The sequence below is a fragment of the Pteropus medius genome, unplaced genomic scaffold (genome assembly GCF_902729225.1).
Source record: "Pteropus medius unplaced genomic scaffold, Ma_sr-lr_union100, whole genome shotgun sequence".
Lineage (NCBI taxonomy): Eukaryota > Metazoa > Chordata > Mammalia > Chiroptera > Pteropodidae > Pteropus > Pteropus medius.
The window spans coordinates 637,588-660,444 of NW_024346980.1; the positions used below are offsets into that span (position 1 = coordinate 637,588).

The 22,857-nt window shown below is 55.6% G+C and overlaps 1 protein-coding gene across 3 annotated transcripts in view; it reads right to left on the minus strand.

The window, feature by feature from the left end:
- Positions 1 to 20,792, minus strand: part of GNB1 (G protein subunit beta 1) — a 66,163-nt gene extending 45,371 nt beyond the window's left edge. The window contains exon 1 of one of the 3 annotated variants that reach the window (XM_039876891.1): positions 20,665 to 20,792. The gene's annotated coding sequence lies outside the window, so the exon portion shown is untranslated. Of the gene's footprint in view, positions 1 to 19,756; positions 19,817 to 19,988; positions 20,211 to 20,664 lie in introns of those variants that run through there. The other 2 variants (XM_039876890.1, XM_039876892.1) reach the window with 2 other exon arrangements.
- Between the last annotated feature and the right edge of the window lie 2,065 nt (positions 20,793 to 22,857).

Consider the following 22,857-nt stretch of genomic DNA (forward strand, 5'->3'; position numbering starts at 1 on the left):
GCGAAACAATGGCTGGCATCTCTAACGTAGTAACAAACTGCTCCCTCTAAGCTACACAGGCATCTGTCTCTTCACTCTGGCACCACTTAACTATCTGAAGAAAACCAACTATAAAGCATCACATACACCCAAACGCAAACGACTGTCAACCCCCCGAACAACGCGCATCAGACCAGCATGGGCCCACTTACGCGGGATCCCCGCGCCTGGCCAGCGCAGTCCAAGCCTGTGTTGTTCAAGGGTCAACTCTTGACCCGGACTCTGCCTAAGTGGGGGGCCTGCAGGGTCACATGCGGATTCCAACTGCACAGGAGGCTGGTGCCCTTGACCCCTGAGATGTTCAAGGGTCAACTTTGCATCAAGTAATCATTCAATTCCCCAAAATGTATGGTCAACAGATGCATGTGGCCCTAAAAAATAAAAAGGACAACTGCAGACCTTTCGTTTTTTCCCTTTAAAAGCATTCAGGACTACCCTCACTGTCCTGTCCATTTACTGTGTCAAAAACAGTCCTTTGTACTGTTTTGAATTCAGTGTTTTTAGTTCTGGCTGCAGCCAGCATCGGAGAACACCTAGTGCAGGTGGTCACTTGGTACTGGACAGAGCACTTGTTCTCAGTTCGTCCGTCACAAATGTCAAGAAACTTACAGGTGACCTTCCCAAAGTCCATTTTTAAGTAGTTTCTTAGACGATAAACTGCATTTTTCCACAGAAGCCACACTACGAACACTGGGGAGGCCGCCTTAGTCGACACCCACTGATTTCTCCTGCACGCCTGTAATTTCCGCTCTGGTGACAGAGGGCACTGAAACGACTCAACTTTCACCCCTGGAAAGGGGAAGAGCCCTCCTTCCGCCCTCACTCGGGTACTTCACGTGGGCAAGCCCCCTCTGGGAACACACCCCCAGGCTGCGGCGACCAGTTCAGGCTGACTGTGAGCCAGTAAACCCAGCGCCCGACTGCCCGGCGAGGCGCCTGGGACGCTGCGGCAAACCCACAGGGCACCACAGGGAGGGGACCGCAACAGATGACAAAGGGAACGGCCAGCTGGAGACGGTTCGCAATCCCAACAGCAGGTGGCGCTACACCCCTTCCGATGACATCACATCCTTGCGAAGCTGGGTTTTCAGTGGTTATTTTGATTTAAAAAAAAAAAAGGCAAGCGCTGCATGAAAATCAACAGGAACAGGAAATGAAGGTGGCGGTGCCATCTGATTCTGGAGTCCGAGAAGCTGTACAGCCCACTAGTTAACACAGCGGTTTATTTAAGGATAAAGTATGTTTCCTTCAGGTTTATGGGTGTTGCTTTCTCAAATGGCTACTACACCCTTAGGACAGAAATACTTAAGATGCTTGGACTTAAAGATCAATAAAGGGAACTTCAGGTGTTTATTTTGGCCTCCGGGCACTGTGAAAACCCCAGAGACACTAGAGATGCCAGGAATTTGGGAATCTTAGCTTGGCTTTAAGACTCAAAGCTGGGTCTCAGAGGGAAAACAAGGGGCGGGGTGGCGCTGAAAGCAGGAGGGAGGCGGGGCGCCTCGCAACCCTGCCAGCAGCACCCCAGCACCCGCTAGGCGCCAGCTCCACCCGAAGGGCCTCACCTCTGTCTCCTGCCTTAGATGTGGGCTGTAACTTGGACAATAACCGATAAACTCACCAAGAAAAACTGACTTTCTAATCTTAGCGCTCCCAGAAAAAACCTAAGAGGAACTCGCTGGCCCTTGCTTATCGGAAGGCACTCCCCGGAAAGCAGATCTACAAGGCCTTGGGGACAGGCGCACCTCAGAGACCTTAGACATCGGGGCGGGTGGGAAAAAGCTGGGCGGGCCGAAGCCAGCATCCCCACAGGCCCCATCTGCGCAGTGCAGCTGAGGTGGGGACACAGGGGACAACGCTCAAGCCTTGAGGGGTTTGGAAGGACAGACCCTCGAAGCACTGCTGAGTCTGAGAAACCCACAGCAAAGGAGGCCAGGACGTGACATTTTGTGATATTGTGCCCACGATGCAAACCCTGAATTAACCCTGAGGAAGCCAACAGCGCCAAAGTGAAGCTGCTCTCAAGGTAACGGGCCTGCAAGGAAGGCTGTTCCAGATGAAGGGACAAACGTGACCGCTGAACGCAGCAGGTGTTCCTGGGCTGCGGGGATCGCGGGAAGGACAGCGACAGGGGTCACGTCACGTCACGGGGCAGGCAGCGAGGTGCGCAATGGCAAACCGCTCGGGGTCGGCGTGGAAGCGTCTGCTTCTGACACCTGAACTGTTGGGGTACAAAAACACGTCCTGCTCGGCAACGCGCCCCGCCGCCGCTCACGTGGACTCCGCGCTCTACCGCACAGCACGCGAGGACGCGACCTGGCAATCCAGCGTGGGGTGACCCGGAAAAGGAACCAGGACTTCTGGTGCAGCTCAGGGACTGCTGGGACCCCTCAGTCCCCTCATCCCGGGAGCACCCAGAGCTGCCCCTTCGGGCAGGGAGGATGACCTCAGCCAGAGGGCCTTGTCCTCCCCGTATGGGTGGAACGTTCCAAGCAGGAACCCCCAGAGGTCTGGCGGGGACAAAAGGCAAGGAAGACACTATGGCAACCATCGGAGTGGAAGTGGCTCACCAGGTAACTTCTCACACTGTGCGAGCCATGGCCGCGGCCCCCAAGTTCGCTACCTGGACGACGTATTTAGAAAACCTGTCTATACTTCCGCGCAGAGATGGCCCCACCCGCTCAGATCACGTCAGCACGTGAGTGGTCACAGAAAAACGGCGAAGGAAAGCAACTCCGTCCCCCACCCCTGTAAATCGATCCTTTAGGTAATTAGAATTCTACCTCTCAATTTACACACCTTCGCTGACACTCTCCACAGGGGCTCCACCTGGCCTGACCGGCTGAACTTCACCTGGCCGTCCGTCGGTTGAGCCAGGCTGCCTTGCACACACTTACTGAAGAGTCACTATCTAACGCTACTGAAAAGTACCCTTATTTTAAAAAGCCAGACTGCAGTCGCTACACCAACAACAACAGCATCTATGGCATCCATTCCACACAAGAACTAGTAAAAGGATGCAGGGGAAAAACAAATATGCAATGCCATGAAACAGTGCCAACAAAATCTTTTACCTCAAAGGCAAACTCAGTCAGTTATACCTCGATTAAAAACTAAAGGCGAATAAGCTAGAGCTATAGAATTCCTATAATACGCTCGTTTGAGTCATGCCAACTTTGAGAGAGCATCTAATACTTCCAAACATGACCTGCTTTTATTTTTTACAAAATGAAAATATCTTTTTCCTAATTATCATGACCTTGGCCAATTTTCCACAAAAAAATACAGAGAAAACGATACCTCAATGATAACTTACTCCATGCTGTTCCTCGCCCGTCTACCTCCAAGAGATGAGACCCGTTTCACAGGGGTCCATGCTTCCTCCAGACTGTTTGATACACAGGTGCATAACTTTTCACAAATGACACCATCTTCCCCAAACTTACATATATTCTGAAATGTATGTCCCCCCCATTTACTGCACTGTGGTCATCTCGTGACAACAAAGAAGGGCCCCCTAAAATGTTTTAACAGCTGCAGAGGATCCTATAAGTGCATTTTAATTTAACCCAACGCTGCTGATGAGCATTCAGATGCATTCATTCATTCCGCATTATGTGTTGAGATGCACGATGTTCCAGGCACCGTTAGAGGAAATACCACGAGGGAACAAAAAAGATGAAGACCTCTGTCCTCGCAGAGCCTCCACGTGGTGATCACTGACAATTTCTGCTTTTATACCAAAATTTCTAAGAGACTATTTGTTTTCATAGCTAATTTTGTAGTAGGTAGCCCTATCTTTTTTTTCCTTTGGATAAATTCCTAAAAATAAAATTGCTGGAACGATTTATTTTGGAAATGCTCATTTTACACTAAGGGTATTAACCCTTTATCATACATATTTCTAATCTATTCTCCAACCTGCTTGCCTTTTGAACTACAGTTCAAAGGTCCCCCATCAGGTGCTTTCTGCTCTAGGCATGTGCTGGGGATTTAAGCGGGCAATCTTTTCATGACTTTACAGCCTTAATGTCATGCTGAGAACCACTCCCCTGCACACACCCACCACAATGACTATAAAATATTTCCCCTTGTATTTTTCAAATACTTCCATGTCTTAATTTTTACATTTAAATCTTTAATCCATCCAGAGTCTTATGTGCTGTGGAATGTAGTTTTCGACTTTAATTTTTCCAACAGACTATGAGCTGATCTCACATCTTTTATAGAACATTTCCCCCTCGTCTTTCATTTAAGAAGCCGACTCCTCTCAAGCATTTCCTCCTCCGAACTGAGCGACGTCTTTAAAATGCCCCGGCACACACATGCAGGCCAACTGCGCTCCAGCTCGGCACTCGTGCCTGTTTTCAAACTCTGTAAGCCCTTCGATGATGTACCTACGTCCTCTTCATATAGGCCTAACTGACTTAAAAATTTCTTTTTTTTTTTATTATTAAAAAGAGAAGAGTTTTAGGCCTAACCACCATTAAAAAAAAAAGGGCACTGGTCTATTTCCCTAGGAACTCAAAAAAAAAAAAGAACTTCTAAAGTCGGTGTCCATGAAGGAATGAGCGATTTACAAAGGAGACCCGCGGCTCTGACCATGAACTTCTCCTTTGTCTTTTCTGAGCACGTGTCATCTAAGACAATGACTCAAATTACTGGCTTCTGTAAAAACATGAAGATCTGAAACAGCCATAAAGTTTCTCTGAACTAAACATTCAGGACAGAAGCTTAATGACAGTCAGAGATCGCGGCCCCCAGACGTCCTTCCCCTCCTGTCTCCACGTGGGAGGAAACTGTGGCAGGGGCAGCAGCAGAAGCACAGGTGCAGCTGGAGCCTTCTCACTGTCCCCGCCCCAACGTCGGCCATCTCAGCCACAGGAACAATGAGCAGGAAAGACTGGGCAGGGAGAGGAACGTGTCTGTCTAATCGCAGTCATCCGTCCGGGAGCCAGCTCCTCCTCCACGTGTTTCCCCCCACTCCTCAAATGACCGAGTTACCCTCAAACCTCCTCCCCAAGAACGTCCCCATCTCATAACAGGTCGGCAGGTATGACACTCCAGTTACGTGTATTCAGCTTATCAGGGAAAACCAACATTAACCAGCACCGACTTAGAACACGGCCCTGTTCTGTGTCTTAGGATTCAAAAACAATCTTGTGTTTTGTTTGAAACCAAATCCCTCCCCCTCTCAAACAAAGCCATCTTTCTTAATCTCACCGTTTCTTCCAAACCTTAAAGCTCTGAGTTTAGCAGGCACTTTCTGGAGGCTCATGCACAGGGGAGCTGTTGAAATGACGATAAGGGGCTGTCTGCTGCGCTAACTGGCTCGGCCCATTTCTCAGATGTGAGACAAATTAAGTCTCATGCTGATTCGAACTGCCTGCCTTTCAACCTCACGAGAGTTCATGAGGATATGGCCTATCACGTGTCTGCGTCACAGCTAACTTGCTCAACTGGAGAGAGTGGCAGACTGATTAGGACAACTTCTGAAGCCAAGAGACCAGCTGAAATGAAAGGCCAAGTGACCAGCTGGCACAGTAACGCGACAGGCCTGTGGGCAGAGGGACAGATAAGAACCCTCCCCCCAGCTTTCGTAAGGCTTTGAGCCGTCTGCTGCCGCCCTCTGCTGCACCAACTTCCTCCACCCGCTTCGTTCTGTCGACATCGAGGGAACTCGCGTCTCGGTGTGTGGTCCAGGGACCAGAGATGGCAGAGGCACCGGGAACTTGTTCAGAAGGCTGAGTCGGGATCTGCGCCTGACAAGACCTCGGGTGCAGTCACACAGCCCAACCCGGTGCGAGATCACCCAAACGACTGCACAGTCTCTACACTGCCCTTCCCTGCCCCAGTCAAGCTTCGGGAAGCCACATCTCCCTGGGTGGTCTCCCTTCGACTCACGTCTCAACTCCAATCTGCTCTCACTCCCCATCGCGTCACCTAGTGCCTGCAGTCCTCAGAGCTAAAAGAAACCTTTCCACCCCTTTTCGCCGGATCCCCCACAGCGGCCCACACAATCGACCCCTCCTCGCCCTCCTTCCGGCGGCGCTGTCTCCCCCATCAGACTGCAGCGGGCACGGGGCACGGCGCCGTTCGCAAACTTTAAACATGGTCTAGGACTCCAGACTGGACTCCAAGCCAACACACTCAGTGAGCCAACGCCGTGCACATGGCTGTCCTGTGTCCCAAGTGCAGCTCCCGATTCCCATGGGACAGCCAACCAACCTGCCCCCCATGTGGCCTCGTCTCGGTGCCCGACATCCCCAACACCCAGGTTTGCGAACACTGAGGGATCATCCGAGATGCTGTGCCCCTCCTCGTCCCTCGTCCCCTCTGGCCAGGCCGTCGGCGCTCGGGCGGGCTTTCCTCCCAGCAGACAGGAATCTGCTGCTTTCCACTTCCTCCGGCCCCCGCCTCAGCCAGCAACGGTCTCCTTGACACAACCTTTGCCTCTATTTTCCCAACAATCCATTCTTCATTCGGCAACGTGAACCACCTTTTAAAAGTCACACCTGTCACTTCTGCTTAAAATCTTTCACTGGCTTACCACTGCGGCCCTCCAAAAACTCCCTTTCTTTCCGCAGTGTGGTAACGAGAAGATGCAGTGGCCTCGCCAGGCACTTCTGAAAGTCAGAGAAGGCACCAGACGGGCCCCGGCCACCGGCTGTAAACGGACGCTGCCCTGGGCGAACTGGCGCGGTGCCCCGGGCCCTCCCTCTGCAGCCTCGATGACCGCCCCCCTCCCTGGACGCGCCGCCGCCCCTCCCACCCCACGGCGTGCGATCGCGGCTCTCTGCACCCGAGGGACTCAGGCTCTTCACCTTCCGGGGCTCCTTCTCAACACTCGGGTGTCATCTGCTCGGAAAGGCCTTCGCCAATCACCCTAAACCAAGTGCCCCTTCTCACCCAGTATCTTACCGAACTAGAGAAATCTGCTTACTCTCTAGCTCACCGTCTCCCCCCAGAGAATGAAAGATTAGAAGCCATTTCCCAGTACTTACTAATCACCAAGCAAGGCGCCCTGATCACAAGTATCTGGCAAATACCTGCTGAAGAAAGCGATGCCTTTCCGTTCATTTCTGGAATCCACTCCCCAGAAATCTTAATTAACCGGACATCCTAACGCAGGCAATTCTAAGTGTCATGCTACAGAAAGGTCTGCAATGGATAAAAATGGCCACAGATTCCTTGGTGGGCACTCCCCATCAAGAGCCAGAGGTCCCTACATTTCGTGTCTGGGCTGCGTCTTGTAACTCGCTTTGACCCCCAGAGGGCCCCCAGAGGGCAGCCAAGGTGACACCGTGCGGCACCTAGGCACTGCCTCGAGGCCGAGCACCTTCTGCTCCAGTCCTTTGAAACTCGGCCCCACAGAGGCCCGAGCTGGCCTGTGGAGAGGGCACGTGGAGGAGGACAGAGGCACCCTGGCTAAAGCCACACTGCAGAGGCCACCCAGGAAGGACAGGCCCCAGCCCACCCACCGCTGACTGCAAACAGAAGCCCAGCTGGCCTGCCCAGAGCTGAGCCACGCCCTGGCCCTGACGACAGCAGTGAGCGTGCTGGTTATTGTCCTGAGTCATTAGGATCGGAGGAGTTTGTCATGCAGCGAAGATAGCTGATACAAGGCCAAGGCAAACTGTTTTCTCACCGCAGGGTGCATGTTAGTTTCAGTGCACGTTCCCAACCTTGGCACTGCTGACACCTGGGGCTGTCCGGCAACATCCCCAGAGCACACCCCAAGGTGTGACAACTACAAATATCTGCAGACGGGCAGCGGTGCAGAAAAAAAGCAAGAGCGGACTGCTCCCTGCGCCCCGAGGGGGCGCGCGCCTCCACGCGGGGAGGAAGGGGTCTGCTCTGGGGGCAGAGCGGCCCGAGCCTCGGAGCCTCACCTCTGATCTGGGTGACCCGTATGTTCTCTTCCCCCTGACTGGTCCCCAAAGGACAGTCAGTGGAATGGACACTGGCGGTAGCCTTTACCTGTTCCTGTGAAAAATACCTACAAGGACATCACTCTTCTGTTCCCACAAAAGAAACGAGACCGATGCCAAGGGCACAGAGTACCCGGAGTGCCCTTCCAGCACGGTCCCTGGCCCCCCAGCTACTGAGTGGGCTCCAGAGAGTACAGGAAGACAGAGCCGGCTGCAACTGGCAGAACCAAGAGGCTCCAAGTCCAGCAGCCCAGGGACCACATATATTCAAGAAAAGGAAAGAGAAGTTACAATACTTAAAAGCAAATCTGACTAGCAAACTTCCAATCCCACATGCAGCTCGCTCTTTTAAAGTGTACCTTTACCGCGTCTGACGAACACTGCAAGACTGACACGATACAGCACAGGTCCCTAACCTCAGCTACGCAACAGCTGCTAAACGTAAACTCTGAACAAATTTTAATTTCCCCACTCCTCATCTGCTTTATTCACGAAGACTTCTTCACGCCTCCCAAATTCCACTGCCGACCCGGAGGCTCAGTCCAGGGCGGTGCCAACCAGCATGGTAGTTATTAGCCACGGGTGGTTTTTAAAACTTAATGTCAGTTTCTTAGTCACACAAGCCACATTTCAAATGTTCAAAAGCTGCATGTGGCTAGTGGCTGCCATACTGGACGATGCAGATTACAAAACATTTCCACCATTGAAAAAAGTCTCTTGCACGAGGCTGATCTGAAAAAACAGACATCAAAAGCAAAATAAGAAAGCTTTCCACTCGAGATGGGGAAATTCGCCAGCCCCAGAGGCGCTCCCTTCGGCACCCACGGGGACCCACTGTGCGCTCCCAACGAGGCGGCAGCGGCAGAAGACGAACGCCAGCCGAAGGTGCGCCTGGTGCAGAGTCAGGACGGGAGGGAGCAACCGGGGACGAGCCCCACAGGCGTGCTCTGCCGCTGAACCAGAACCAGAACTGCTCGCCCACCCACTTACTTCAGGAGCTTGTCGTTTTACTTCTCCAAAGGTCAGCCCTGCCTAAACTTGGGGACAGCATCTGGACGGGGACAGCTGCTCAACGCGCCTCTCTCGTGCTGCACGAGAAGGAGCAGACGCTCAGGTCAACTACGGCCTCCTGGCCGCGCCAGGCTCGGGGCCCCGGGAGCGGCGTGCTGGTCGTGCCGCCTTCTAAGAAAGGGCAGAGAAGGTGTAATGGCCACTTACGGAGTCACCGGCACATTTAAATGCCCTGCCACTCGGCGTTAGGCACCGGGATTGTCCCTGCTCTCGGATTCCATCGATCCCCAGGAAGAGCTCCCCGCTCCCAGTTCTCACCTGCGGGTCTGCAGCAGCCGCCCCCAAGTCCGCCGCCGCCTCCGATGGGTAAAGTGAGCTCCAGCCTTCAGAGGGGCCCTCCCGTCCCTTCTCAGGAAAACCCCCCAGAAGTCCGGGTCCTCGATTCACGGTCTCGCAGGCCAGTGTTCCCAGACCTGGCTGTATCAGTGACCCCACCCAACTCCAGTCCTGGGCTTACAGAGGGACCGATGGGTACTTCCGGAGGGCCTGACTCAGGTCCAAGAACGAACTCTGCCCGCACAAAGAGCCCACTTGCTCTCTGCTTCCAGGCTGTGCCGGGCAGGGACAGTTGGGACGCGGCCTTGCCGCTCCGTGACCTCAACTTGAGGGGAATGCCATAGAGGCCGTGATGGTGATCAGTCAACATGACCCGCAGCAGCAGGGGTGACCAGAAAAGCTTCTCTGAGGTGACACTTAAGCTGAGATTCAGGAGTAAGGTCTCAATGGTGAAAACGGCAAAGGGATGGAGATGTCGCGCAGCCAGGTGAAGGCGAGTCTGGAGGTCGGAAAGGCTGGGGTACAGATGACCTTGAGAGTCACCAAAACGACCAGCAAACGGCACTGAAAACAGACAAGAATAGACGGGGGGCAGACACGCTCACTTAAGGGGGCCAACGGACAGAGCATCCTAGACTCGTGACAGAAATGTCAGACAACTGAGGCTGCGCACGTGGGCAAAGACGAACCCTGGGCGGGGACAGGAAGGACAAACAAGAGGGCAGGACAGCCAGGGACTGAGTGTTTCAAGGAGCTGGTCATGATCAACTGAGTTCAATGCCAAGAGGCAGAACATGTGGCAAACAGGAAAAAGTAACCGTTTGAGAGCGCCCCCAGCGCAGGAGCTGAAGCAGGCCGACCTTGCAGACAAGGAGCGTGGAAGTTGGCGTTCCCGCCCAGGCCCCACGCTGACCCACGGCCCGGCTCTGCTCTGGAACCCCGGTGCCGGGAGACGCGGGGATCCTGCCGGCGCACCCGCCTCTCCTGTCTAAGTCCCGTTACTGCTTTCCTCCCCCCGCAACTCAGACGTCTTCAAACAAAAACACGTCTCCATGCACGGGAAAGGCAGGAAGGACACGGGGACAGGGATTTAGGGACACAAGAAGGACAGGGCCAAGTGTAAAGTGCTAGGTAGCTGCAGTGGGTTGAACAGCATCCCCTAAAAGTTCTTGTCCCCCGGGAAAGTGGAAATGTGACTTTCCTGGGGAAAAGGGCCTTGGCAGGTGTACTCAAGCTGAGGTCGTCCTGGATGCACGGGCCCTGACCCAGTGACAGGCGGGCACGTGAAGGCAGAGGCTGGGGGGGACGGTCAGCAATCCCCAGGAGGCAGAAGGAGGCGTCGGAGGGCGTGTCCTGCCACACGCACCTCGATGCAGACCTCCAGCCTCCAGACAGAGAACAAGTTCCCGTCGTTTTAAGCCACTCGCTGTGTGGTCATCTGCTAGAGCACCCACGGGACACTAACGGAGCAACGTCTCAGACCAAGCAGCAGAACCCTTGAAACCCAAGCCAGCGACCCCCGAGACAGGGACGAAGAGCAGAGGTGGCTTGGAGACGCGCGTGCGGGAGGAGCGGGCAGGAGCCTGCGTTGTGGGTGCGGCGCTCACAGATGCGGCCGCCCAAGAGCCTGCGCCGCGCCACACAGAGGGCGGCCGTTTCACGTGCGCCGTGTCCTCACCCTCGCCACGCCCGAGAGGAGAGCACGGGGCCACAGGCATCCGAGCGCGGGGGTGGCAGCCCCGGGGGTCCCGCAGTCGCTAACCACATCTTCAAAGACGGGACAACCCGAAGCACACATACGACGGAGCCAAGCAGAAAAATGAGAACTAAAAGCCTACAAATACAGGGTGACCCCCACGTGGACGGGGGGAGGGTCCGCACACACGGGCCGGAGCGGCGCAAATGACCGCGGAAGCCTAACGGTCTCTGTGGTCACTTCCCAACAGGGAAGCGACAGACTGCCCCATTTTCACATTCCTGATGTCCTATGATAAACGTGTAAAACATTTTGTTATTAAAACACAAAAGTTAAAGATAAAAACTGAGACGCTGAAATACGCTTACTGAAAAGGACACTGGTGGCTTTGAGGGGACAGAAACGGGTTCTCAAAGAATGAGGACAGGAAGAGATGGAGGAACCGAGGCAGTGGAAACAGCTCGCCTGTCCAGGGAGTTTAAGTTTAACAACAGAAAAACAAGAACAGTGGCGGAAGGAGGCACCAAGGTCCACAGGGCCAGGCGGGCCAGGCCGCGCGCGCTGGCGGCCCCGCAGGAGAGGCTGCAGGTGAGGTGGCAGGCGTGTCCTCAGGGGGAGAGCCTCCCCGTTAATCACACGCAGAGGAGGCGGACGCAGAGGTCTCCCGGGACGAGCTTGCGCTAGAAGGTCCATGACCCAACAATTAGGATCACAGGCCCCAGGGACGAAGGACGCCAGCTCACACACGGGTCCCACAGACTCCGGGCAGTGGCCCGGCTAAACAGCTGGGCTTCCCGCCGGCGTAGCCACACGGGAAGTGGGAACAGTCACAGTGACTACCTCAGGCTTGAGGACCCCACCACAACGACACTAAGTTCTTCGCACGGTGCCTGGCACAGTGGGCACCCAACGAACTGAGCAGACAGCATCAGGATCATCCACAGGCCAAAACGCAAGTTCATCTACTGCCTCAGGGAGGCCAGGTGGAGGGCCTAAGGTCTGACGGATTTATTTCAACAGGGAAAGCTTGAGGCGCTGCCCCCAGGGACACACTTCAGGCAGAGAAGCCCTGTCCAAGCGGGAGTGGCAGCCGCGCCCAGGGCCTCTCCTTCCACTCCCAAGCACGGCCACTGCCCCGCTGCCCCGCTGCCCCACTGCCCCGGCATCCACCAGGCCCACCCTGTCACCTCCTCCCCCGCCAACAGCGCAGCCCAGCAACCCCTGCGGCCCTGCCCAGCCCTCTTCGGCGAAGCCTCTCTGCCAGCTGAGAGATGGCGCCCCTCCCGCCCCATCACCAGCGGCTCCCTGGCACGGCTCAGGCCTCGAACGAGTATCTTATCGATGGTGCGCTCCCCCGTACGGGCTCCTCCCCATCAGCACCTGAGGGCACCCAAGCTGTGCCACCCGCAATCGCTCACGCCTCTGCTGCCCTCCCTCCAGGGCTCCCACAGCCTACTGGGATCGTGGCCCTGGGGACGCCCGCTCACTGCACCCCCAGTCCACCTCATAGCCGAACGTGCTGCTCCGACACCCCATCCCATCAGAAGCCTCTCCGCGTCAGCCCTCACCAACGTTCCCACAGTCTTCCAACCTCTGGTCATGCTTTCTGACGTCTCGTCCTCTGCCGACCCTCAGTGCCACCCCCGGGCGCGCCGAGGCCTCTTCTCAAGCTCCACTAACGGGCCTTCAGCTGTTAGAGAACCTCTGGGTCCTCCTCCGCAGGGAAGGCACGGTCCCACGACGGGGACACTGCACGGGGAGGGGCAGGAGACACATGGGAACAGGGTGCCGTCTCCAGCCGAGGGCCCCTCCGGTCCCTGCGGGCACCTTGGGCCAAGGCCCGCGACGCGCCCTCGTGGCAGCGCTGCTCAGAAACGGTCTCCGGCCTGCTCGTTCTCAGGTGCGGACGGTCTTGGAGCTTTTGTTCACAGGGTGACATCTAAAGATGCTCACTTCATTAGAAAGCAAAACAGACATTCTCAAAGGGTTTAATGAGCCCATCACAAGTTACCACAAATCACATTTTTACCGAAAATAACTAGAAAAGTAATCTTGGGAGAAGAGCACCCAGCTTCTACACGCTAGCACGCCTCCTTCGCCCGTGGCGGCTGAAGCACGTGCGGACACGCAGCCTCGCAGCGTGCCGTTGGGAAAGGGAGTATTTTAACAGCCTTTCAAATAAATGTGGACGGTCTTCTTTGATACTACGTCAAAACTCAGCCGGTGCCAAGCTTCCGGAAGGGCAGACCTGATGTGGCATCGGAAACCATGGCAACCGATTTCGGTACTGTTACCCTGCGGCGCTGGGGGCTTTACCCCAATCTCACGCTTTGAATGACCTTTGGCCGGCTTGTGAGTCGGCAGCACTGCACGGACGTTCACCCGATCTTCCAAATGCTGATATACTCCTTTCCGTGATATTGAAAAGAAACACTTCCTTGGCATCACCGCTTGTCTCATAAGAAAATTCTGAAGTCCTGGGAAGCTGCCAAGCTCATGGTAGCAGAATCCAGTTTCCAAATTTCCAATTCCCATGTGAAAGCTCAAATCTGGTCGCCACCAACCACACGGCCAGTTACTCTCCCTGCAGCACCTGCTTCGCTTTATTCATTTTCGAAAAACGTCTGCCAAGCACCCAAAGCAGCCGTCACCTTGTCAGCTATTCTCTCAACAGTCACACAACCGCGTGTCCAAGTGACAGCTACCTGCTCTGTGCCCACATCCCATTTCATCACACAGACGGGTAAAAAGACGGGACTCAGGGTTGACGCAGTTAATTTCTATTGCTTCTTCAAAGGTATTAGATTAAATCAGATTTTTTTTTTTTACAAGTTCACGGTGATGAAGGGGACTACGGCAACTACCATAACTGGTCTGGCTGCAGCCTCGATTTGTGCTAAAGAACCAGCAGCGTGACCCTCCGCGGCTTCTGTACCATTGCTGACAGGCAGCACAGTGGAAGTCAAGTAACGTCCCAACAGGGTTAGGAAAGTAGCTCTAACCCAACAGACCGCCGAAGGGTCTCTGGGAGCCCCAGGAGCACACATGACACTTGGAGACTTCCCGCTCTAAGCGGCATCACTCTCAAGACTGCATCCCCACCTAAATACCAACAGCTCCGCAAGGCCTGCTCCTCCAGACGTGCACTGTGCATCCTGTTTCAGGGGCCGCTAATACTCTAGTGGACCAAAGCGCCTGTCCTCATGGAGCTCGGAACGGGCAGGGAGATCAATATAAGGGCTAGGAAGACAGCAAGGCAAGACGGTGAAGACTGATGAGACCAGGGAATGCCCCTGAGGAGGGGACAGCTGGACAAAGATCTGAACGGAGGGACAGGCCCCCAGAAGGACCCTGCAGGGCGGAGCAGGAAGTGTCAGGGCGGATGCACAGCGTGGGGATGCCAGACGCGCGGACCCCACAAACCAAAGGGCATAAACTAATCCTCCTTCCACCAAATTACTGCTCCTTATTTCAGTAAATGCAAAACGGCCACCCAGATGTCCAGGACAGAAAGCTGTGGTCACTTACTCCTTCCTCACGGTCCATTCAGGCATCGAGTCTTCTCCGTCACCAGCCTCATCACCCAGGCCAGCCCTCTTCCCCTCCACACCGCATCCCATCTAGAACCTCTCACCACAGCCTCCTCCCTTCTCCCAGCTCGAGTCCCAAGTGACGGTTCCGATCAGGCCAACCTCCTCAGAACCCTCGGAAGGCTTCCCAGAGCCCCGAGGGAAAGTGCAAAGTCTGCCCAAGGCTCTGACTCCTCCCTGTCCATTTGTCGCTCTCTGGCCCGTCAGGACTTCCGGGCCTGGATGAACGTGCTGTCGTTCATTTGATAACGACTGGGCATCGGTCCTGCACCGGATGCTGTCCTGGATGCTGGAGAAAACTGGCTGCTGCGTGAAAAACACTTCTCCTCAGCCGGAAACATTCCCTTGCCCCTCCACCTGCCACGCCTCCACACAGGCTCCAACTGGGGACCTTCGGGGCTCAACTTAAATCTCCCAAGAAGCCATCGCAGGAGTCTAGAACAGGTTCGCTGCCCCTGGGACCCACCGGCCTTGCCTTTCGCCCTCTTACACTAGCTCCGCGGGGAGGCCCGGGCAACACCCATTCCCGCACGATTTATAGCCTCAGCACCCAGCGGAGAAAGTGCTGAGTAAGTATTTGTTAAACAAATGTCCAGCTGCAGTGTTTATGGGGACATATGAAAAGTATTTCATTATACTGTCTCTAGCTGGTGAACCACAGAATGCCAAAGTTTTGTGAAATCAAAAAATTCAGCATCATAAAAGGGGAGGTGAACTCTCTAAAAATAAACAGTAATTCTGTCCGTTTTCGAAATGAATTAGAGGATCAAAATTATCCTATGAAGGTAAAGAAAGCCTTTTGAGAAAAGATGCGAGCGAAGCCGCGGGAGAAAGCGAGGCAGCGACAAGTGGCAGGGGCGCAGCGACAGCTGTCGCGCACCCCACACCGCGCACACGGCTCTGGAGCCATCGGGAAGCGGGAAGAAACGAACCTCTCGATAAACGGTCTTCTTGTAACGTCACCTCGCGTCGTCGTAGTTGGAGAGCTCTTCACGAAGCAAGGCCACTCGCGACAGGCATGGCTAACCCCTGCTCAGCGCGCCGTGGGCCGCGCCGTGCTAAGTGCTTCCCGTGATCACAGGCGCTCTAGGAAGCAGGCTCCAGGGTGCCGGTCTCACAGATGAGGAAACAGGCACAAAGAAGTCAAAAAACACATCCAAACCAGCAAGTCAAGTGACAGAACCGAGTCACAGGACATCCTCAGTCCTTTCAGGAACGAGTGACTCTCTCCTCCCCTCGAAGTCAGGAACTGCCTAGAGTTCCTACGACAACTTTTTGGAAACCTGCTGTAGAAGCTTCAACACTCTCTTGTCTAACTACAAAGTGTCCAGAATATTTTTTTAAGTTTTATTCGCTACAACCCTTGGACAGGTAGTTAAGAGAAGCGGCAATCCTCACAGGGAATGTGTAACTGCCACAGGACTGAATTGGGAGACACACAGATGCACATAAGGACACAATTAGCCGCGAGTAAACAAGAGTATGTTCAACCAATGCCTTTAGTGTGCTGGTCCTGACAGGTTAAAGAATAAATACACAGTATTTTCCTCCTTCATGAAACACATTACTAAGCTTGGGGCAGCTAATTTATTAAGTCACAATGACTTTTATTCAAAAGCAATATAGATTTAACTGGATAATCTCTTAAAAATTACCTGAGGTAATCTTGACTTGGTGGTCTTTAAAATTAAGTTTTCAGAAATGGCTTTTCCCCAGAATTTTAATTTATTAAGTCAACTAAGGAAATACTCACCTAGGTCTTTTTTAAAAAGGAAAAGAAAGCACCCCTGCTCTCCACAACAGGAAGCTTCCCTATCGTGGAAGCCCGCAGCCACGCCCACAAAGCCCTGTGACTCCTAAGGACAGGCACCGCCACAAGACGCCTCCAAAGTTTGAAAAATCTCTCAGCATTCCACTGACCCACCGACCAATTCAAACGTCTACAGACTGCCTATATTTCTTAAATGAGAGTTCTGGAACAAAACTCATAGCTTTAAAAACAAGTGGTATTCCACTCCCTTTCCAGAACAGTCAATGTAATGTTCCATGACTCAATATACACATCCTCCACAAATATTTGGACTGTTTCTTTCTTCCAGTAACGTTACACATTCAGTTTTGTAAATTATTTCTCTCATTTAAGTTTCCATTTAAATTTGTTTTTATCCCCTCATTCTATGTTCACTAAACCAAACACTTAACTGAACACCTTCTTAATTATCTCTAACTACTGTGATCACTGAATGCAAACATGAAACCAGAATTTATACCTATACCAGGGTTAAAAAATTGTAAAGTTTGGTTCAGTGTCTTACTAGAATTACACTAAATAGGGGTTTCAAAATAATATGGCATGCCACATGGTCAAGCCCAGATAATAAAATTGGGACTATCTATTACCAATCCACTCATGCTAAAAGCCAAAAAGTCTGTACACAGTAAGAATTTAATCCAATTTAGATATCAACATGAGCCAAATCTTTTGGGCAGAGAAAAAAAACAATCCAATGAAGAAAAACTATAATAAACGCCAATACTGCATGTCTAAAATAAATCGGTGTTATTCATTAAAGTATTACCTAAAAAGTCAACTGATGGTGGGTAAGTCTACAGATATCCTGGAGACCTTTCTCAAAGCTATTTGTAGACATATAACTTTTCCAATCAGACCAGTGGATAACAAAGTCACTAGGCGTGAAAAAGATTTTCTTGAGAAGAGATTTTACTCCTTAAAAAAAGACAATACATTATTCTGCAGCCTTTTGGCAGTCTTTTTAAATCTCTTTTCAGATTAAAATTAAGTCTAAGGAAACTTACTTCCAACTCTCCCCCAAATCAGAAGTAACTCAAGATATCAAACAAAAAGAAATCTTTAGTAAGATATCGTTAAAGGACACTCTGCTTAGTACCCACCTTCTGTGAACTCAGATATCATACATACAGGAGGAATCAATTCGTCTGGTGGGTGTGTTCATTTAAGATGTCGATTCGACATCAAAATTTCATGGCTGAACAATTTCCTCTATAAGCATACACCTGAACCATTCCACCAGATGAAAGGTAGCCCTGACACTGGCCCCCAAGCAGGAGGAACTGGGAGTGAGCCACAGGCACAATCATAAAATGTAACTTTGCTTTCCTCAACTCTCATCTTCCAAGAAAACCTTGTAGCGCTTACGATGCCTGTGAAACCAGAAGCGCCTAACGGTGTGACTCTGAAGGAAGGACAGAGAGGCCAGAGGCCCACCGTCCAGCACACAGAGCAGCTGGACCCTCCTCCCACAAGGTCCCCCCCCCACTGGATGGGCACCGGGACCCCTGTTGTTACACCCACTTCTGGATAGCTCCGTTACGAAGTCAAATAAATCACACCAACAGCTGCCACCCAGTTCCGCCCTGTGGAGGCGCTTAGACCTGTTTCCATGTTGGTGGCACCAGCTCTGTCCCCAGCCACACATACAGTATTAGTAAGGAAGCAAAAAAGGAACTGCCTGTTCATTTTCTTTTTGCAATATATACCTTCTGGACGAACCCAGAATAGACCCTGTCTATCTTAAGAGCACAAACTAAAACCTTACTTTCAAATAAAGAACCCTCCACCCCCCGCTCCCAAAAGACTACAGCTTCAGGTTAGAAAACGAGTCACGTAGAAATCTTACCAAAGATGACGCCTGGGAGACCTTACCCAGTACCTAGAGTTGAAAGGAACTTCTCACAAACCTAATACTTTCGTTTATTTACTAATCAGGAAATGTAACCTACATATTTTCTGAGTTAATAATTAACCTCATAAACGACTCTTAATCACAATATTTGAGTCAGTTATCACACAGATAGCAAAACGAAAATACAAACCCCCACTATGCTGCCCAAACCCAAACTACAGGTGACGATGTCCCCATGTTTATGCGCACTCAGTAACACCTGTAATAATGTGCTAACTGTACCTGTCCACTGACTCCCTCCCCAAGACAAACCTCATCCACCGCTGTCTTCCTTCAGTAAGTCAATCTCAATCCCAACTGAAAAGCTTCCTTAAAAATTAGGGAGATAAAGCTAATACCACTTCTGTACGATAACTATGCAATTTTAAGGACATAAAACATGTTTGAACAGTCTTTGGATCAATTATCAATTCGCGCGGAAAAGCACAGGAGGATTTTCAGATGTCCCATGGCTCGGCCACCACCCAGGTGGCATTTTCAGCACGACTCCTCCCCCACCCTCGCCCCGCTGCCACCCAAAAGCCCGCAAGGGCCGAAGGAGGACACCCAACCCTCGTGTGGTTTCCCCTCCACCCCCCTCGGTCCATCCGAATAACGTACACCGAACCCAAAACACCGTCGGGGCGCGGAGAGGGTCGGGGACAGCGCGGCGCTGACAAAGACGGCGGCGGCGGCCGCGCCATCTTGTCGCGGGGCCTGGACTCCGGGCCATTCATTGGGACTCGGGGGCGCGGGGACCCCGGCCCTGCCCTCGGGCGCCTCCCGGCCCACCTCCCGTCCTCGTCCCCGACCCCTGCCCCCACCCAGGCTCCGCACCGGGCGGCGGAGAAAACAACGGGCACAGGCTCGCAATGGGGCTGCCTCTCACTTTTCGGTAAAAACGAAAACAGCCGAGAATCGCTATTGTTTTGGTCTCCGCGGCGCCGCTCGCGGCTGCAGCCGTCAGTCTCCCCCGTGGGTCGACCGGCGGGGCCCTGCTGGCCCGGCCCCCGCTTCCTCATTTCCTCGGCCCCCTTCCCTTCTTCATCGTGTCGTTCCCAAACCCCAACTTCCAAGTCGCCAGAGAAGGGGCCTCGGAAACGCGACGTCCTCCCGAGCGAAGGACGGGCACCCACACCCACTGCAGAACCCGCGCCGCCTTTGTTCTCGCGGCCCGGCCGCCCGGCGCGCGGGGGAGCCTGCGGACCCCGGCCGGGCCGAACCCCGACCCGGGACCGAGGACCCCCACCCAGGCCCGGGACCCCGAGCCCGAGCCGGGATTCAGGCCCCTGGACCCCGACTCAGAACCCCGGACGCGGGCCGCAGACCAGAACACGCCCAGGACCCCGACCCCGCCCAGGACCCCACCCCGGACCCAAGCCCACAAACCCAGAACCCCGGCTCCCAGAGCCCAGCCCCGAAGCCCGAACGCGGGGCCGAACCCCGGACCTGGGACGCCGGATCGCGGACCTCCGCCCGCCGCCGGCCCGGCCGCCGCCCGCAGGGTGCCCGCCGCCCCCACCCCGACCCCACCCGGGCGGGGCAGGAAGACGCGGCCCGGCGGCGGGTGGGGGCGGGGCGGCCCGGGCGGGCGGCCCGGGGGCAGGATGTGGGGGCGCCGGGGTCGGGGCCGCGGGCCGGGCTGGGACTTGGGGCTTGGGGCCCGGGCCGCCGCGCTCACCTCGGGGCTCGTCCCGCCTGACGCGCCCGCGCCCCGCCGCCTCGGCCGCCTCGGCCGCCGCTCCCGGAGGTGGTCGCGCTCGGGCCGCTCCGCGGGCGCTGCGGCAGGTGCGCTGGCGAGGCTCGGTCCGGTCCCGCGGCGGCTGCTCCACTCCGCGCCCGCGCCAGCCGCCGCCGCCTCCGTCCGCCCTCAGACGCCTCCAGCCATCGGGATGGGCGCGGCGGCCCCTGCCCGCAGCCTCGGGAAACCCCACGGCCGCGTCACCGCGCACGCCGCGCGCATGCACGGCCCGGCGCGGCCCCGGTGCGCGCGCGCGCTTCCTCCCTGCGCCGGCTCCGCGCGCGTGCGCGAGCCGCTTAAAGGAGCCGCGCCGCTGCCGCGAGGAGCCCCCAGGCCTAGTCCGCCGCTCGTGCGCGCGGAGCTCAGCTCCCCAGGAGCCGGCCTGGGCTTCGCGCTGCCATGGGCCTGTCCACTGCCACGGGCCTGTCCACTGCCACCGACTCGGTTCTCAGCCAGGCAGACGTGGATGGAGGCCGCAGGGCGGTAGCCAGGTCCGTCCCCGCCCCGCGCATGCATCCCGCACCCCGCAAATGCAGTCTGCATCCTGCACTTGGCACCCTGTACGCTCGACCCACGCACACACACCGGCACACGCCCACGCCCAGCCCCGGCTGACCCTCAGGCCTGTGGGTTCCTCGTTGCTGGCGGATTCCTCCGTCTAAGGCAGCGGCCCAGTGGGGCCCGCGCTGGACGTGGTCGGCCTCCAGGGCGCGCCTCTTCTGCCTGTCCGCGGGGTGGACGCCCCCTGCTCCCCGCCCAGCAGACCAGACAGGGCTGGGCCTCCGACGTGCCCAGGAGGCTCTCGCGTGAGCTGGGGCAGGTGTGGGCAGTGTGGCACCTCTGGTTGTCCTGTGGGAAATGGCCACCGGGGCGGGGAGGCGTGCCTGCCGGAAAGAGCATCAGGAGGAAGGGATGGTCAAAGGGATGGTCAAGCCCTGCAAATGCCGCTGACAAGCCAGAGGGGCAGCTGAAGGTGGAAGCCCCTGGGTGGGCAGTGGGGAGGAGGGGAGGAGGGATCAGATGTCCGCATCCCGTAAGGTCTGTGTCCGGCAGGAACCTTCGCCCACCGCTTGTCTTTCTAGCTGACTTCTGGCTGCTGGTTCCAGTAAGAGCCCACCGCATATACCTGATTAGGAGGGCCCGCAGCCCCCTCCAACCACCTCGGCCTCCTGTCCTGCCCTCCCTGTGCTGCCCTTTCCAGACCAAATCCAGGCCACTTCTCCAGGCTGCACCGCTTGGCTGGAGGGGACTGGAAGACACACAGGCAACTCCGCTGTCCCCTTACACAGGGCCACAGTCTCAAGGGGCTCTGTCATCCCCTCTCTGTCTTCGTGTGTGTGTCTGTGGCAGCCGCCTGCTCCAGTAAGGAGCCCACACCTTCCCCGCCACTCGAGGGCTGAGCCCATCCCTCCCCCCTCCCATCGCTGGATGAGGACATGTCTTTCCAGCGCACGAACGTGTCCTCATCCTTCTTGGAGCCCTTCTTCAATTCCCTGCACAGGACGCTCCATGCTCGTCCTAGGCCTTCCCCGCCCAGCCCTGAACTTGGCCATTTCTCCAAGGAGCCCTGGTTCTGCTTCATGGGCACAGAATTTAGGAGCCAGGAGCTGGGCTCCACGTGTGCTCACAGCTACTGGGGTGCTGTTGCCTGTAGGCAGTGGACAGAGCTAGGGGACGCATCTGCAAGCATACACGTGTACGTTCACTCACACGAACTACCCCCAGGGGACCAATCTCCCGCGACCGCCGACACCCCACCTGCACCCCACGTGGGCCCTGACCTCCAGTGGGGCACCATAGTCCTCACCCCAGCAGGGAGATCCGCTTTGATTTGCGGAGCAGGGACTGACCAGCACCCCGTTCACTCCTCTGCTTAAAGCCATCGGCGGGTCCCATAGCCCCCCACACCCCGCAGTGCAGGTCCTTCTGCCCTCCTCAGCGCTCTCACCTCTCTGTGCTGTAAACAGGCCGCGGTGCTCAGAGAGAGAGAGGGATGGGGACGGGGGCGGGGGGCGATGCGAATGCCGTGGAGGCAGAGCAGGCAGCAGAGCAGAAGGAAGTGGGCAGGGAGTGAGCGGTCTCTGGAGACCTCTGTGCTGCTGTGGGTATGGCAGGGGGCCTGGGCGACCTCGGAAGCCCCACCCCACCATCCTGAGTCCTGCACACCCACCCAAGGGCTATGGCAGTCACCAGGCTGCAGGCCTGACTGGGCAACAGGGACACTGGCAGGGCTGGCCCAGGGCTCCCCTGTCCCCACTATCATCCTGTCGGGCTGATCGTCATTTACGCCAGGGCCATAGGGCAAGGCCACGTACCAGGCCATGGGACTACTGCCCGCCTGGCCGTCCAAGGTCTCTGGGTGCAGCCCTGATGCCCAGCTAATCTGCAGGGCTGCAGGGTGTGGCAGGGCCTCTCTTGGAACTTGCCCTGTGGCTCCAGCTGACACCCTGGTCTATGTGCTTGTGGGCGGGGGCGGGGGGGGGTAAAGGCCAGGCAGGAGATAAGGGGCAGGGGACCTAGGTCCTTATTCCCAGGTCCCCTGTGCAGCCCGGGGCCTCATCCCCCTGAGTGTCATAGACCCGAAGGCCCCGAGTGACCCCGCCCCTCTCCCAGGCCAGTTCCTGGGCAGCGGGGCTCTCCGGCCCTGGGGCTCGGTCAGCTCTCAGGAGACCACAGGAGCTGCCAGCTTCCAGCCAGAGCCCTTTGCACCTCAAGGGTCTGAGGGTGCTTCTGAGGGTGCTGTGGGGACTCTGCTCTCCCCGAACCCCCCAGCACTTCCGGCCAGGCCTCCTGCAGTTCTCGGCCCCCC